This window comes from Ambystoma mexicanum, chromosome 5q (genome assembly GCF_040938575.1).
Source record: "Ambystoma mexicanum isolate Mex_15411 chromosome 5q, UKY_AmexF1_1, whole genome shotgun sequence".
Taxonomy (NCBI): Eukaryota; Metazoa; Chordata; class Amphibia; order Caudata; family Ambystomatidae; genus Ambystoma; species Ambystoma mexicanum.
In genome coordinates, this window is record NC_090933.1 from 1,206,862,467 (window position 1) to 1,206,880,117 (window position 17,651).

The following is a 17,651-nucleotide window of genomic DNA, read 5'->3' on the forward strand; positions in this document are numbered from 1 at the left end:
TCAATAATCACTAATACACTTTGTTATGATATGATGGGTTATTTATAATGCGCTTAATACCCAGAGGTTTCTAAGCGCGGACCCGGGATCGAACCTGTGTTTCTCCATGTGGTCTGGCTTCCAAGTCGAGCATGTTGCCACTGAGCTATCTTCCCGAGACCTCCCTTTGTAATAATGTCTGCATGCACTTAAAATTGTATACCGTATCTTACATTTAAAGAATTAAGGGTAGACTACAATGTACTGTGTACTTTTGACAAATGTACATATATGGTATGTAACAAAGCATAGATGCTATATTTTAAAATTTAATTAATCAAACCAGTCATATCAGTTATGTCATTTGTGATGTAATAAGGGATGTCACCAGTGATGTCATTTATGAGGTCATCATTGTGGCCATGTGGCACAACAAGGGAACACAAAGTTACTGTGGACTTGCTTCAAATCCAAGTGCTGAATTTCAAGGGTTTTGTTGCGTTAAATCTGACAACCTTAACTCTCTCTTAACAAAGGTTGTTTCACTGAATTTCAAAGGTTTTGTTGCTATGCTTTTTCATGGTAAATCTGATCACCTTGGCTTTCTCTTTACCACATTTTTTGCATGGAATTTCAAGGCTTTTGTTATAATATAGTTTATTTTGGGCCGAGTAGCCATGACCTTCAGCCATGGACAGTGACCACAGCCTTGGCCACTGTACGTTGCTTTGGGGCCCACTAACCATTGTTTTCGACTAGTGCCAGTCTACATTTTGCGCTAATAGGTTTCTTTGGGGCATACTAGCCATGGCCTTGAACCATGGCCTGTGGCCATGTCCTTCGTTCTTAGCCACTGTACTTATTTCACACATATGTTTCATTAGGGACCACTAGCCATGGCTCATTGCACCACAACATTTGTTTGGGTCACATTAACCATGTGGCCACAGCCTTTGTCCTCGGCCACAGTATTTATTCCACAAATACGTTTCTTTTGGGCACCCTACCCATGGTTTCTGACCATGGGCACTGTACATGTTGCACCAAAAGGTTTCTTTGTGGTGCACTAGCCATGGCCTTTGTCTTGTCAAGGGTTTTGACCCATGTTGAATCCTTAGACTGGGTAGATGTGGGGATGAGCTGTCGCCGCCCATTATTCTATCCCAGAACAAACTAAATCAATAGACTGGATGGATGTGGGGATGAGCTATCGCCGCCCACATTCACGCCAGAATCCAGGAGAACTGTGCAGTTGGCACAAGACCACTCCAAAGATGCAACCTTCTTGTGGGGGGTGCCACATCACCACTCTACTGTAAGGATGCCATCAAAACAATGTTAAGCAAGGGTCCTATACTATCAAGCAAAAGACCACTCTATTGAAATGCAGTAATTCAAGACAGATCCCAAAAATGGATGCAATACTGGTACTCACCACTATCAGAAAGCCGGCGTTTTAAAACCACCAGACTTTTGTGTAAAACTGAACAGAGGAACCCAAACCAGGCGAAGGAAAGACTTGCTAAGAGGTGGACACAATGTAAAACTATATTCTGAAATTACTTGAAGGAAGTAATTTTTTAATGTATATGTAAAAATTGTAAGTTTGATTTAAACTGGGAACTAAAGTGACATTTAGCTGAATTCTGCCTGACAACTACCCCCGACAGGAGAAACCTACTCAGCCACTCTTCCCAGGCCTAGCTGCATCCTGCTTCCCCACCAAAAGGAGTTGACACCTCTCTGATTAGATTAGGGGAGGGGCACCTGCAGGAGGTTGCACAAAGCCTTGTCCTGGACTCAGGCAAATGTTATATTGGGGGGGGCCGTAAAGTGGCTTCCTCTTGGGAGAAGTGGGAGGAGAAGTGCCTCTGGGAGCCACCCGAGCTGGAGGCAGGGACAGACAGAAGCTTCCCCCATGTGCTTTGGAACCTAAACCACACCCATCCGGGCCAGAGCATAATTTAAAAAAAAGATGGAGAATTCATAGTACGGACTTGTCAGAATTATATAAGTAATATCATTATTCTGGTGATTTTTCTGTGCACCTTTCAAGAGGTGTTAGGTCCCTGTGGTGTATTCTGGGGGGTTGCTAGCAGAAAATAGGGTCTTACTCCAAATGTCTGCATGTTACAAATCTGACACTTCATCAATTAATGTCCATACTCCTTGCGCACATGTGTGTAATTTTTGGTAAATGTCCGATATTGGTAAACCAGTCAAAAAGCGCAAAATGTTGTCATTTTTGAATGCAAGCCCCCAGGAAGATCAGAGGCAGACAAGCATGGACCATAAGGAATATATAATGTGTACATGTAATTTCAACAAATTGTGTACCTGGGAAATATGTATTTGGATCAGAAATAGATTTGTGTGTAAAGATGACAGGGGAGTGTTCTTTCTGGAGGCCATAAAAATGACATCACTCTGACACACTATCCCTTCCCAAATCAGGGACCAAAGAATCCATTGTCCTATCAAATCAAGAGAGGGGCAGGCTCAGTTATGCCATGCACACACCCACTTCCAAAACACATAAAAAGAGACTGCTGGGACAGGTAGAGACATTGAATTCCATTTGTTGCGGAGCGTGCTGACCGACGACTTCACATGCAGAGATCCAACACTTAGACTTCCAAGCTAAACAGAGACTACAGAACTTTGAACCAAGAAGGCCCACTGCAAGCAAAAGTATTTGTCAGCAAGCCTCAAAATCATTTGCAAACTATTCCACAGCCGGGCGAGCTGTCTGAATTCTTTTGCCAAGAACTTTTGCCAGTACCCAGAAAGCAGTGTTACATCCAGAATCCACTTGATCCGGACCAGAAAGCAGAGTAGTATCCAGAACCAGAGGCCGCTGTATCCAGAGAGGCTAGACCAGCAGAGAAGAGCTGACCCAGACCGCTGTGAGCAGAACCAGAGATCCGGATCGCTGTGAGCAGGACCGGTGCCAGATTGACCCGCCGAGCAGAGAGAACCGCTGCTGGACGTGTTGACCAGATCCGTGACGAGACCTACTTCTTGGCTCAGTGGGTTCAGGGGGTGTTATATAAGGGTTGGTATTCAGAGTACATGAACTGGACCTAAAAATACATCAATAAGGGTTTCCCTCAGCATCCCAGACTAGGCATTGACTTAGCTGTAGTGTTAAAGTGAAGCCGCATAACAAAGTGGGGGCTCATAGCCGGAGAGTCTGGGTTAGATCTATCACTTGTGCAGATTAATACAGTGTGCTAACTGACAGGAGACATACATCCGGTCGGATCACCACACTGTGTTACGCTGTAAAGCACTCCTCAAAGGAACGCTCTAAGGAAACGGTCTGTTTTGCAAAAATAAAACAAAAACTTCTGTAAATCAGGAAGGAACTCAAATTCCAGAATGACGACACTGGTAGACATCAAAATAGCCAGAGAGCACTTCTTACATAAGCTATTTCTGAGAGGTGAGTGGACTCATCAGTACCAAACGGTCTGGTTGCAGGCAATCACGCAACAGGTCACTGAAACAGGGTCAGATATATGGAGAGATCAGGGTCCCCTACATGTGGCCCTGAGTGAACTATATATGGCCCCTAAAGCCAAAGATGAACATAATAAGATTGCCAGGATAGCGACATATTTGTACCTATAAATGGGAGCCATGCAGGACAAATGTGCTGAAGGCCAAGATCTGGCAAATAGGCAACAGATGGTGTTAGAGAAGGCCCAATCTGATCTGGACTCTTCTGAGCAGAGGCTGCTCATGAGCCAGGAGTCAGAAAATGACAGCAGACAGTACATCACTAAAATAAAGGAGGATATGGATGTGCTGCAACAGGAAAAGGCTGACCAGGATACCAGATTTCTGGCCTTACAGAGGGAATACCAAGAATGTTTGGACTCTCTATTGCATATCCAGAAAAAGCTGGAGCAACAATTAGATTTCAATAGGGCATGTGCTGAGCAGGTAGTCACCCTGCAAAGCCACCTAAATAGGGAAAAAGTGGAAAGCAATAAACTGATTTTCAAAGACCTGGATACCCAGGCAGAGTTTGACCAGGAGCGCCAGAAAGCTGGTGCCTTCCAAAGGCAAAGGGACGACCTGGCGGCACAGATGCAGGCTCTTAGTCAGGAAAGGGATTCCTTAGGCCAGGAAGTCTGCCACTTAAAAAGGAAAATGGAAGAAAATCACCTGGCCCTCCAGAGACAGGGTGACCTCCAAAAAGAACACCAGATCTTGTTAGAGCACACCAGGAGTGTGGAGGAGGCTCTGGCAAGAAAGGAGCAGGCCAGTAGGGATGGGACTCAGGAGGTAACCCTCCTGCAGCAGAGACTGGCACAGTACTCCAGGACCAATCAGGAGGCACAGAGAGAGAATGAGGCTCTCTGCCAGCACAATGCTAGGCTCCAGAAACAGGTAGGGATGCAGGAGAGACTGATAGAGTCTAGTAAGGCATTAACTGAGGAACTGAAAGCGCAGGCTCTTGCATTGCAACAGGGAACACGGGCGGATAGAGATGAGGTTTGCTGGGAAAGAGAAACTCCTGAGCATAACCTCAGGAGCCCTAGTACCAGAGGCCTTCATCTCTCCCAGTCCCTGGACTCTGCTACCCCCATGTCCCCTCGCGCACATGAGCCCAGGGCCACAGGGATGGCAGATTACTATCCAGCTAGAAGTATGGGGCTCATAGGCCAGTACCTCCCAGGAATGGAGGGGCGGGCATCCGGGTATGGGCACCCAAGCACAGTGCAATTTAGTGGGGAACCCCAGGAGAGTAGGCCCACTAAGGGCATCCTGAAAACCTCTGCCCAGTTAGGTCAGTGGGGGGGTACCCATCAAATCCTGGCAACAAGGAGGGATCTGAAGACTCCTCTAAGCATTACAGGACGCAGGAGACCAGGTCCCCACATTCTGCCAGCCATTCCCAGGCTCGCAGAATCTGGGAAAACCTGGAAGTTCAGACGGGCACCTCTGGGAGCAGTGCTTCGGAGTCAGAGGATGAATGGGCCAGAGTGACCCGAACCAAAAAGGCCAATAAGGCAAAAAGGGCCTTGCTTAAGGACCCATTGAAACAAATAAAGGCAATAAGGAGTGTCATCACGCCTTATCATAAGAACGCCAAGTATTCTGTTTGGGAACACTTGGAGCTCTATGAGCAAATGATGGAGACTTTCCATTTGAAGGACAGCAGTAGCTGCATCCAGTACGTCAAATGGACCTTCTCACCAGAATACTCGTTTCTTTGCAGGGCTGGAGGATCAAAACCATTCAAGGTGGTCCACATACAGGGCGGACATCTTGAAACATTTTTCTGTGCACAGAAATCCTCAAGAGGCTCGCAAGGCAGCCTACAATTTGCAATGTGGGGTGGATCAGGCCCCACAAGAGTTTGTGCAAGAATTAAAGCGTGCTTTTGCGCAGACCACCAGAAGGGTGCGCACGGATAGCAGAGAATTTATCAATACGTTTTTCCATGCCTTACCCAAATACATCATGACCCAGCTCGTGAGAGATTTTCATGAGAAAAGATCTTTAGACTCGGTCGTTGATCAGGCTACCCGGATCTATGAGGTGCAGAAGCCCATCGAAAATAAAAATAATGCGCCGAAAAACCCCAAAACCAACAGCACCCCTGCTGCTGCCAAGGTGGCAGAGGTAAAGGTGGCCCCCGTTTTAGATTTGGAGATTGGGGGGCCTAAAAACCTGCCTGCACCAAATAACCCTAACACCAGGAGGCCCTCGGGCCAGTCACAGACAGGGAGTCAAAGAGGCAGTCCCACAAATGGGGTCCCTCGCTCCCCTGATTATGTAAGTCCCCGCTACAAGGGAAACCGACCCATCCTGGGTTATGTGTGGACTCCTCCAGCCCATGGAGGGGGATCCAGCCAAGCACCTAACCCAGGGAACTTCCCTCCCAACTTCCCAAAGGAGGGCAGAAATTCTCCAAATCCTGGGCAGAACTATATCTCCAGGTATCCGCCCAATTTCCAGCCCCAAAATCATCCATCCTTCTTTCCCCAATTCCCTGAGCCCAAACAACCTAATCCGGGAGAGGGGAGGCCAAGGGTGGAGGGGTACCCAAATCTTCCCAATCCGGAGTATTACCAGAGAAGGGATAGCTACCCTTCCCGGGATCAGCCCAGGGGAGAAAATAGAGCCCCGTATCAGCCTGAGCAGGTTTCCCAGTTAGAGCGCCAGGTCCAAAATATGGCACGGGATCTGGGTCACATACTGAGGGCTCAACAGAACCCTCAGATGAGCATGCCACCGCAGAATGCCCCAAACTCTGGGCCTGGTGCTCCAGAACAATGACGGGGGCAGCACCCCGATAACCCACCGGTTCCCAGGGAGGAGGCACAAGGGGAAGAGGGGAGTAAAGCCTTGGAGGAAGCTTCCTTCCTCACTTGTAAACAGCCCCTGGAAACCCAAGAACCAGAAACAAAATCTCCTGCCCCGAAAGTCTGCCTCCAAAGGAGCAGAGGGGGGGTAGGAGAAACAAAGTACCCAAACAGGCCCAGTTTGTGGAGGAGGTACAGATCTTCCAATATGAGGGAGAGGAATCTTCAGAGGATCCTGGGAAAAAGATCTTCTCCTTTAGAGATGGGGGAACTCCTCCCAAAGAAAAATGGGTCCCAAGGGATTCCAATCCAGACTGGGGAGATATGGAGACTGAGCTACCGCCACCCATCATCTCATCCCAGAACCGACAATACCAAAATCCCCTGCTTCAAACCCATCCTGATGACTGCCTCCGAAAAGGGGGGGGTGGCCCAGAACTGGAACCAGGGGAACTCACAATGGCTCTGATCTCCAGTTGCCAACTTTTTCTTTCAGATTCCCAAGACTCTCCACAGAATTCTGCCCAAATCTCTTCTTTCGCCATGTCCAAAACCAGAAAATTAGCCCACCAGTTGTCCAAAAAATTGCATTATCTGTGCCCCCTTGAGGAGAAGGAGGGAAGATATTATGCCCCGGTACAAGTACAGGGGCAGGGTACAATTTTGGCGCTGGTGGACACTGGATCTCAAGCTACCCTTCTGTTCCGAAGGGCCTTTGATGAACTTAATTTAGGAAGGGGAGAGAATTATCGTATTCCTCTCACCTCTCTTCCTGGACAACTGCAGAACTTTGACGGGAAGGAAATTCCCGTCGAGGGGACTGCAGACTTGGACATTAAAATTGGGCGACACAAGGTGAAACACCCGGTCATAGTAGTGACTCCAGAGGGCACCCCTTGTTTACTAGGGAACGACCTCCTGAGAAGGTTGTCACCTCTAATAGATTGTGTAAACATGGTCCTCTGGACCCAGACTAGCCGACCAATAAAATTAAAACAGAGTGTCAACCATGTTAGTTTAAATGGCGCCTGCCACATGGTTGAACAAAAATCTGACCAAGTAGAATTTCACTTCCAGAACAACCAAATTCCAGATATGACAGTAATAGCAGTAGGACAACAGACTGGTGATGGGGGGTCCTCTCTATTTCTGAAAATCAACCTTCCTTCCAGTTTAAGGTTATATTTCACACTGGAAGGAAACACTCTGAAATTCTTTACTAATCCACAATCAGAAACTCCCACTCCTATAGTCCATGAAGATGTGAAATCAGCTCAGAGCCTGGCTGATATTCAGCAAATTGGAGAGCAGTTGTTCATCCCTGTTCAGTTAAATGATGGGAAGGACTCTGTTCTCGCTCGAGTGTGTGTGAACAATGGTAAGAACTTCATCAGCGAAGCCATGTTCCGCCAACTCCCAAAAGATCCACCCATTCCCACATTCAAACTGATAGACAAATGGGAAATGGACCTGGAAGCACCTAATTCCAAACATCTCCTGCCAAGCAGGTGTATGCTCAAAATCTCCATTGGCAACAAGAGCATAGTCCATAATTGTTGGGTCGTGCGAGACGTCACTGCCGCCTTTTACTTAGGCAGCGACATTCTCAGTCGCTTTGCCATTAGTTTGGACCTAATAAACTTCAAAGCTTGGTCCCGATTAGCGGATAATCCCTTGGGCTTTGATGATCCAGAAAAAGCATTTAGTTCAGCTCAATTGCTACCTTATGCAGTTGAAATTCAGATCAAAGAGGAAGTCACCATCCCAGAAAGGACCCGACAATTCTCCCTGGAAGTGAAAGTTAAAAGAGGACAAATATTGAAAAACCCTGATGCTTATAAACATCTAAATGCTTCTCTCCAACAGCAAGGGTTGGGGGTAAACCCAACACCATTATTCAACATAGAACATGACATCATTCCAATAGAGGTGGATAACAGCGACTTAAAGAGCATTACTCTAGCCGCAGGCACCATTATTGGAATGGCAGTTGATGACCGACATTTCTCCATTGATTTAGGAAATGAACTGTTAGGACCGATCCCCAAGGACTGTTTTGACAGTGACAGTGATGACAATACAACACCAGACAGGATTTTCACCCGGCATGGGGGAAACTTCCTGGTGTACACTTCTTGCCCTTATGGTAAGGAAGATGTGAATTATGACTTCAGGAGGGATGAGGTGATTTTCCAGGTCCATGAGGGCTGCCTTTCCCACCTGAAGCCTCCAGTCCAAATCAGCACTCTGACCAGGGACTTCTCCACCCAGCTGGAGGAGGCCGCTGAGATAGCCAAACCAGAAGTCTTTCCAGGCTTCAGGCAGATGGTGGAAGAGAGGGTCAACCTAGCTGATGCCTGCGTGACTCTGGAACAGAAGCAAAAGTTGAAACAAGTTTTCTTGGATTTCCAAGATCTCTTTGCGGTAGACTCATATGACTGTGGTCGCACCGACATCCACACCACAACCATTCCCACGGACCCTGGAATGACTCCAGTTTTTGTGAAGCAATATCGTTTGCCTCTCGCATCCATGGAATCCCTTACTGAAATAATTAAGAACCTTGAGTCCCGGGGAATAATCCGTCCAGTACACAGCACCTTCAATAATCCGGTGCTGGGAATATTGAAGCCAAACGGCCAGTGGAGACTCTGCGCTGACCTTAGGGAGCTCAACAAATGGGTCCATACTTCCCGATGGCCTCTGCCCTACATTGACCAAGGGCTGGCCCAGATCCAGGGGTCACAGGTATTCACTGCAATAGACCTGACCAATGGATACTGGACCGTGCCTGTCAGTAGGGAGGACCAATACAAACTGGGTTTTACCTTTGGGGGCCAGCAGTACACATGGACCCGGACTCCCTTCGGATACCTCAACTCCGGCAATGAATTCAACATTTTCTTACATAAGGCCATGCCCGACCTGGGTGCGAGGAGTAACCTGGCTTATGTAGATGATGTCCTCATCAAAAGTTCATCTGTGGAGGAACACATAGCGGAGATCCGTTATGTTCTGACGCAGTTGAGGGCCACCGGAGCAAAACTTTCCTTTCAGAAAGCACAGTGGTGTAGAACCCGTGTTAATTTCTTGGGGCATGAGATTACTCCTCAGGGTCTCTGTCCCCAGGAAAAGAAAGTGGATGCACTTCAGAAACTGAAAGACCCCACAACTCTGCGGGAACTAAGGAGCCTCCTTGGACTGACTAATTAGAGCAGAAAGTTCATTGAGGGCTACGCAGAGATTACTAGACCCCTGATTCATCTCCTGAAGGGGGGGGGTCAAGTGAGAATGGGGTCCAGAACAATCAGAGGCAGTAAGACAACTGAAAAGAAGCCTCTCACAAGCACCTTGCCTAGTTTACCCTGTCAGAAACAAGGAGTTCTTCCTGGAGACAGGGTTCTCTAATACGTGCTTGACGGCAGTATTATACCAAAAGCATGACAAGGTCAATAAAGTAATCTCCTAGTCGAGCAAAACTTTATCCTCTCTGGAGGAAAAATTCAACGATTGTGAGAAGGCACTCCTGGCAATGGTGTGGGCATTGAAGAATTACCGCCCGTTTATCCAGGGGGAACACATCATAGTGGAGACTCCACACCAGCCTCTGCAATATCTCCTGAGTGACAGAATCCGGGCCGGAAATGTGAGTAATTCCCGAATTACTTGCTGGATTCTGTCAATGCAAGGCTTTCCTGTGGAGGTCAGATATGGCCAAAACAAGAAGAGTCCCCTCGCCAAGGTCTGGCTGACTTGCATGATTGTGCCAGAGAAAACTGTCTCGAGGACAAAAGTCTAGAAATCAAGGACAACATGGAAGCATACCTTAATTCCCCGCACAAAGTCTTTGAAGAAGACAAGTGTGACGGAATGCCCACTGTCTATGTGGATGGATGCACTTCCCATGTTGACAACCACGGGGAGAAAGAACTGGTGGCCGGCGTAGGGAATGCATGGGTGAATGAGTCACCAGAACCCTCCGCTGGATACAAAATTGGTCCCCGAAGTAGTCAGGTGCCAGAATTGATGGCTGTGCATCAGGCCATCCTCACTGCTGTCCAACATCAACTCCACGAACTGGTCATAATCATTATGTACGGAACGGGTTCGTGGAGCACCTGGTTAATTGGAAAACCAGAGGCATGTTATGTGCTAATAACAAACCCCTGAAACATGGGAAGCTAATTCAAAATATTGATGATCTGGTCACATCGAATGGGATGACCATCTACTGGAAAAAGACCAAGGGTCATTCCAAAGTAGAGGGACCAGACAAAACTGGAAATGACTTAGCTGATCAGCTGGCCAAAACCGGGGCCATCCAAGGGGATCTAATAGAAATAGAGTCCCTGTTGGGGGAAATCCAGGTCACTGCCATCACTAGGTCCCAGACCAATGCTCACAATGATCGTTCAACTGCACAATGGAGTAAGGAGACCCCTGAGGCTGATTTGATTACAGCTCAGAAGGGGGATCCAATAATTGGTAAGTTTTACCGACACATTGAGGACCCTGAGAACTTTCCCCTGACGGATACCGATTACATTGGGAAAGAGGACCTAAGAGTGTTGATGAAATGTCCAAAAAGGTTCCGAATCCAAGACGGTTTGTTGGTAAGGAAATCCCAAACTGGCCATGATCAGTGGGTGGTCCCTACCTCATTCCGAAGCCTGATGTTAAGTCACGCCCATGATGCGGCCACCGCCGGTCATAGGGGGTTTCACACAACACTGGAAATTTTAAGAGAGGTTGCATACTGGCCACACATGGGGCAAGACCTCGACCAATACTTGAAGGGGTGTCTAGTGTGTGCACAATTTCAGCCATCATCCCTCACACACCGTGCGCCTCTCCAAAAGAGGGGGATGACACTGCCATGGTCAGATTTGCAAATCGACTTTGTAGGCCCTGTAATTCGCTCGTCTAGAGGAAACAAGTACATGTTGACCGTTACATACTTGTTTAACAAGTGGGTGGAATGTCTCCTAGCCCCAAACTGCAAGGCAGAAACAGCAGCTGCCCTAATGATTAACCACATCTTTTCCTGTGTTGGTCTACCTCAAAGGATTTAGTCAGACAGAGGTAGCCACTTCACCATTGAAGTAATGACAAAGATGTGGGAGATACTGGGGGTTAAATGGAAGCTACACATTGCTTACCGGCCAGCTTCTTCTGGGGCAGTAGAACGCTACAACCGGGCAATTGTGAGCATATTAAAAAAGTTTGTGGCAGATTCTGGGCCAAGTTGGGATATCCGATTACCTCTGGTCCTAATGGCCATCAGATCTACCCCTTCATCTGCAACTAAAATGTCACCATTTCAGTTGATGACCGGACGCAGATGGTGCTTCCCCAGCATCTGCTCTACAGGACCCAAGAGCAGACACTGACAAATGCATCCACAACTCATGAGTATGTGTAGAATTTAAGGAAACACCTTCAGCATGCTTTTGCCTATGCTCAGCGGAATCTAGAAAGATCAGCTGATAGCATGAAAACCCACTACGACCTGAAGACCACCAGGAAGGAATATACTGTGGGGGACCGTGTCTATCTATACAATTTCCAAAGGAACCAGGCCAAACAGCGAAAATGTTTGCCTACATGGAAGGGACCGTTTGAAATTATAGACAAGATCTCCCCTGTAGCGTACAAGATCTGCATCCCCAAAGGCAGTTTGGCAGAGGGGGAAGACAAGTGGGTACATATAAATCAGTTAAAGTGTTGCCATCCCAGGCACACCCTGCAGCAACTGGAGGAGTCCTCTGCAATACCAGAGGGGGTCCCTCCAGAGTAAGTCAGTTCAAACTCTAAAATATTCCACATATCAAAAATATAGTAACGTAATGCAAATGTTTCCTGTTATATATTGTTTTTAAAATCAGACTGCAAAATGCATTCGGATGTATAAAATATACATGTTCGCCACACCATTAATAGTGGTGGAAAAATGTCTAGGAATGTGTATTGCCGCTTTTGCTTTATCATCCTAGGAGAGAGGAAACCATGGAGACTGACCAAGGAGGACGACCGGGGACCGGGAGCAGAGACCCGAGGGGCCCGGGGTACCGCCCAATATTCCCATCAGGACCGGCGAGGAGAACCGATCGATCCAACTGGGTTGAGGAAAAGATGCTGAACTGTGCCATCTACAGAATTGGAAGAAGATAATGCGGACATACCAGCACAGGGCTCAAAACATCCTTGGCATCCGACTTCCCCTCGACTCGAATCAAAGCGCAGTCGGGCGGGGGTTTTGTCAAGGTTTTTGACCCATGTTGAATCCTTAGACTGGGTAGATGTGGGGATGAGCTGTCGCCGCCCATTATTCTATCCCAGAACAAACTAAATCAATAGACTGGGTGGATGTGGGGATGAGCTATCGCCACCCACATTCACGCCAGAATCCAGGAGAACTGCGCAGTTGGCACAAGACCACTCCAAAGATACAACCTTCTTGTGGGGGGGTTCCACATCACCACTCTACTGTAAGGATGCCATCAAAACAATGTTAAGAAAGGGTCCTATGCTATCAAGCAAAAGACCACTCTATTGAAATGCAGTAATTCAAGACAGATCCCAAAAATGGGACCACTATAAGTAAGCCGGCGTTTTAAAACCACCAGACTTTTGTGTAAAACTGAACAGAGGAACCCAAACCAGGCCAAGGAAAGACTTGCTAAGAGGTGGACACAATGTAAAACTATATTCTGAAATGACTTGAAGGAAGTAATTATTTAATGTATATGTAAAAATTGTAAGTTTGATTTAAACTGGGAACTAAAGTGACATTTAGCTGAATTCTGCCTGACAACTACCCCCTACAGGAGAAACCTGCTCAGCCACTCTTCCCAGGCCTAGCTGCATCCTGCTTCCCCACCAAAAGGAGTTGACACCTCTCTGATTAGATTAGGGGAGGGGCACCTGCAGGAGGTTGCACAAAGCCTTGTCCTGGACTCAGGCAAATGTTATATTGGGGGGGCCGTAAAGTGGCTTCCTCTTGGGAGAAGTGGGAGGAGAAGTGCCTCTGGGAGCCACCCGAGCTGGAGGCAGGGACAGACAGAAGCTTCCCCCATGTGCTTTGGAATCTAAACCACACCCATCTGGGCCAGAGCATAATTTTAAAAAAAGATGGATAATTCATAGTACAGACTTGTCAGAATTATATAAGTAATATCATTATTCTGGTGATTTTTCTGTGCACATTTTAAGAGGTGTTAGGACCCTTTGGTGTATTCTAGGGGGTTGCTAGTGGAAAATAGGGTCTTACTCCAAATGTCTGCATGTTAAAATCTGACACTTCATCAATTAATGTCCATACTCCTTGCGCACATGTGTGTAATTTTTGGTAAATGTCCGATATTGGTAAACCAGTCAAAAAGCGCAAAATGTAGTCATTTTTTAATGCAAGCCCCCAGGAAGATCAGAGGCGGACAAGCATGGACCATAAGGAATATATAATGTGTACATGTAATTTCAACAAATTGTGTACCTGGGAAATATGTATTTGGATCAGAAATAGATTCGTGTGTAAAGATGACAGGGGAGTGTTCTTTCTGGAGGCCATAAAAATGACATCACTCTGACACACTATCCCTTCCCAAATCAAGGACCAAAGAATCCATTGACCTATCAAATCAAGAGAGGGGCAGGCTCAGTTATGCCACGCACACACCCACTTCCAAAACACATAAAAAGAGACTGCTGGGACAGGTAGAGACATTGAATTCCATTTGCTGTGGAGCGTGCTGACCGACGACTTCACATCCAGAGATCCAACACTTAGACTTCCAAGCTAAACAGAGACTACAGAACTTTGAACCAAGAAGGCCCACTACAAGCAAAAGTATTTGTCAGCAAGCCTCAAAATCATTTGCAAACTATTCCACAGCCGGGCGAGCTGCCTGAATTCTTTTGCCAAGAACTTTTGCCAGTACCCAGAAAGCAATGTTACATCCAGAATCCACTTGATCTGGACCGGAAAGCAGAGTAGTATCCAGAACCAGAGGACGCTGTATCCAGAGAGGCTTGACCAGCAGAGCAGAGCTGACCCAGACCACTGTGAGCAGAACCAGAGATCCGGATCGCTGTGAGCAGGACCGGTGCCTGATTGACCCGCCGAGCAGAGAGAACCGCCGTTGGACGTGTTGATCAGATCCGTGACAAGACCTACTTCTTGGCTCAGTGGGTTCAGGGGGATTCTAAGAGAGGGGTGTTATATAAGGGTTGTCATCCAGAGTACATGAACTGGACCTAAAAATACATCAATAAGGGTTTCCCTCAGCATCCCAGACTAGGCATTGACTTAGCTGTAGTGTTGAAGTGAAGCCGCTTAACAGTCTGTGTCCACTTGACATGATGCACCAATAGGTTTGTTTGGTGCCCACTAGCCATGACCTTCAGTCGTTGACCGAGAACATGTTGAAACCTTAACTTTCTATGTGGTCTACTAGAGATGGTGTTTTCTAAGGCCAGAGACACAAAGACCCATTACATCCTACCTAGTAGATGTCATCACAGTATATGTAAACTATCCTTTTTTACACTCTCTTCTGATACCTGCGGGATTCCCCCGGTATTCCCTCAATAATCCGAAAACATTTGAAAATCAAAAACTCATCACAGTCCTCTCAGGGACAGTAACCCCTTCCTCTTCTAATGGGATTTCCTATGGCTCAAGTCTATCACCTTAACTATAGGATGCAACCACCACTATATAATAATTATATAAAAATAATTCTACCGAAATGGCCATGGGAAAAATGTACAATTAAAGTGCAAGAGAGGAAATGGACCTCATTTAAAACACAGCATCAACCCACTATCTCTCTGTTGCTTTCTTGCGTTACAGATGTCTCGCTTTCATTCTCTTTCAGTCTCCTTCTCCATCTTCATTTCTTCTGTCACTTACAGAAATGTGCAATGTTTCCTGCAAACAAACTAAGTACATTCTGATATGTCAATATATGTTAAACTACAATGTATAAAACGCATGGATGCTGGCGCCATTTGCATGGCCAGCCTCCTTATGTCTCCCTCAGTGGCGTGCAATCTGTGTCAGAATGTATTCTACTAGTATATATTTTGACGTGATCAAATAGTCTAACAAACTGTACTCTAGAAAAAGTTTCTAAATTGCCCAATACGGACGGCATATTTCTCATGTTTTCCTTTCAGCAGGGATAAATGTGTCTACTGAGTTTGATTCAGCAGAGTGTGTGGCATTAGTTGTCATTCGGATTGCAAACTAAAGCAACACAGACATTATCTTGACAGCTTAGAATCAGAAACTTATAACATATATGCATTAATTGCAGCACAAAAACATTGTTGCATCACAACAACATTGGTATGTTCTGTATGTCTTTCATATTTTACAGGCCATGTCGCCAACACCTATCTCCTCCATGTTGCCTCCCGGCTGGTATGTGGCATGTGCCTCTTCTTGTGGGAGTGGCTCCATGGCTCTCAACGGTAGGGTAGGGTTGGGTAGCAGACACACCACAATAACTTGCTCCTATTCTTGGCAGTGACATAGACAACACCCCCCCACTTCAGTCCTGCTTCATGTGCTTTCTAAGCTGAAGTGTGCAACCCATCCCCAGCAGCCATACGCCCCACAGAGCACATATTTTATTTCCATTGCCTCAAAAAAAACAGCCCATCGATATTGAATGTGGCATTACTGGCATCAGACGCTGGCCGCAAAATGCCCCCGCCCCCACCCGGTTTACTGTCAGTCACACAATGTTGCACTTTCTGCACATAGGTCAGGGGAAGTGGGCGTGACCATTGACGTCCTATGACCTCTAAAGAAATCCCTTACACAATATATGTGCATCTCTGTGTGTACTGTGTTGCCAGGACAGGGACACGCCCAGGAGCACTCTTACTCTGTTACCACACCCAGGGTTGGGTGATATTGCCACTAGCGCTCATTTCTTTATTCGATAAGATTACGATATTGTGGCACAGTACAGGGTTAATTGAGCATCGTGCTTTTTTATTTTTTTTATTTCTGCACTATTGGCTGGTCACTGATTATCTGGTGGAGCTCTGTTGGTAGGATTTCCTGCATGGCAATGGTTATCTTTCTGGACCTTTTTTTTGAGAGGTGCCTCTTCAAGAAATATCAACCATGCTGGCAAAATGGGCCTGTGACTCTGACTGTTATCAATTTCAACAATTGCCCTGGATGCTGTTCTTACATATAACGTGCATCAGAAGTACCACGGGTTCGAATAAGGTGAACTCGTTCTATTGCTGTCAGAGAATTAGAGTAGTGGCTGAAGATTCCTTTTCAAATAAGGCACCAGCAGAGGCATGTCTGCTCCTCTCAGTGTCTGAAGTACTGTTAACAGGCACTATTGGACTGGATTTGTGGGGTTCCGTGTCTGTAGATTGAGTTCTGTAGTCATGACAAGTCAGATCTGCAAGCGGTTTCTTCACGTGGTAGTACTGCCTCCATTGCAGTACGTTCGGGGACTGTCAGATAACTCCTACCCCCGTGAAATGCAAGGGCCTGAGGAGGACGTCCATGTCAGAAGACTGGAGATGTAATGTCCACCTGTTGCAATGGTAGCCTGGTTAAACACGGAAGAAGAGATGATATCGTTTTACAAGGAATATTGTGGCCAATGTCGCCTCATGCTGTGCTTAGGGCAATTTGAAAGCATTCTTAGCACATGTTTCTGGCATAGGCTATTCAGTGTTTATTAGGTGCTGCAGCTATCAGGAACACGTGCTCGGTTGATTTCTCCCAATAGTGGTGCCTGAGAAATTAGTTTTGTACTTGTATTGTGAATTTCCTAGGTCCCTGACTGATATCTGGCTACTTTAAATTTTATATTTTTTGTCTGAAACGTCCAACCATACCTAACTAAAATGATTCCATGTCTTTTGTTTTTTTAAAAAAAACACAATTCGAGCATGAATTGTGCTGTTGACTTAACTACTTCTGTCTAAGGATATGTGATCTGTGGGTAAAAGATGTAACCTATTATTTAAATGTATTCCCTAGCCTTGAAGAGCAAGTGCACAATGGTCAAAAACGGGAAATCTGTACACACTCATTTTTCTACCACACTAGAATTTTGGGAAGCCCAACTGTGCAGAAAAGAGCCCAAACTTGCAACCTTCCTGCCCAGGTCCCTGGCATGCAAGTGGTAGGGACCCACTCCTGGTATTAATGTATGACGGGGCCAAAGCTTCTGCATCGCTGCTGTGAATGCAGGCCCTTTCTGAGGCCAACCACATTTCTAACACTTATTCAGGAATAGAAATGCAAGTGGGGCAGCAGCAGCTCAGACAATTGGTGTCTGACTTAACAAAAATGCATTTACAATCTTAATA